Source organism: Egretta garzetta, unplaced genomic scaffold (assembly GCF_000687185.1).
Source record: "Egretta garzetta isolate BGI_Z169 unplaced genomic scaffold, ASM68718v1 scaffold687, whole genome shotgun sequence".
Taxonomy (NCBI): Eukaryota; Metazoa; Chordata; class Aves; order Pelecaniformes; family Ardeidae; genus Egretta; species Egretta garzetta.
The window spans coordinates 122514-123697 of NW_009260396.1; the positions used below are offsets into that span (position 1 = coordinate 122514).

At 57.3% G+C, this 1184-nt stretch overlaps 1 protein-coding gene across 1 annotated transcript in view; it reads right to left on the reverse strand.

Moving 5' to 3' along the window:
• Positions 1-581: 581 nt before the first annotated feature.
• Positions 582-1184, reverse strand: part of RAD51 (RAD51 recombinase) — a 15290-nt gene continuing 14687 nt past the window's right edge. The window contains exon 11 of the transcript XR_004842558.1: positions 582-637. The gene's annotated coding sequence lies outside the window, so the exon portion shown is untranslated. The remainder of the gene's footprint in view (positions 638-1184) is intronic.

The window sequence follows — 1184 nt, forward strand, 5'->3', positions numbered from 1 at the left end:
AGAGGGCGATCAGGTCTCCCCTCAGCCTCCTCTTCTCCAGACTAAACAACCCCAGCTCCCCCAGCCGCTCCTCGTAAGCCTTGTGCTCCAGACCCCTCCCCAGCTTTGGTGCTCTCCTCTGGACATGTTCCAGCAACGCAACGTCTTTCCTGCAGTGAGGGGCCCAAAACTGAACCCAGCATTCGAGGGGCGGCCTCACCAGCACGGAGTACAGGGGCACGGTCACTGCCCTGCTCCTGCTGGCCACGCTATTCCTGATACAAGCCAGGATGCCATTGGCCTTCTTGGCCACCTGGGCACACTGCCAAACAAATACCACGCGCTCCCACCTTTGCTGAAGGCCGCAGGACGTGGCTGGGTGACGCAGGTGTCTTCTGCCTTTCCTGGAAGAGGGCGCAGCCCACGTGAGCGGGACGGGGCACAGGATGATGCAGTGCTACGGCGCGGAGACACCGATGCGTATTTTAAAGTTTCTCCTGAAAAACTAAGGCTGGAGCGGCCTGAAAGGGACGTGGTCGACTGTCCATGGGAGACGACAATTTGTCCGTGCAGTTCTGCACCACCAAGCGCCAGGGCTGTGCCAGGAAGGAGGGCGCCTCAGCGCCGCATCTCGAGCACGTGAGCACACATCGACCTTCTGAGGAGGAGAGGAGAAGAAGGAGGAGGAGGAGGAGGAGGAGGAGAAGGAGAAGGAGGAGAAACACGGTGGCCAAGACCAACGCAGGCTCTCGGCCACGGTCAGCAGCATATGTCAAACCCTGGTAAGAGTTTGTGTGGGTTAATTATGTAGTGAAAATAACGAAGCGTTCCCTGAGGCTTTGGGCACTACATCAGGTCTCGGTGGGGAAACTGAGGCACTGGGCGTATGGGAGGGAGATAACATAAGGCGTATGCCCCGGTCTGGCCGCTTTGCTTCACCAAGGGCAAGTCCTGCCTGACGAACCTAGTGACTTTCGATGATGGTGTGACAACAGTGGACAAAGGAAAACCAATGGACGTCATCTCTCTGGACTTCTGCAAAGCCTTTGACATGGTCGCCCCCAACATCCTTCTCTCTAAATTGGAGAGCTATGGATTTGATGGGTGCACTGTTCGGTGGATAAGGAACTGGCTGGATGGTCGTGTCCAGAGGGTAGTGGTCAACGGCACAATGTCCGGATGGAGACCGGTGACAAGTGGTGTCC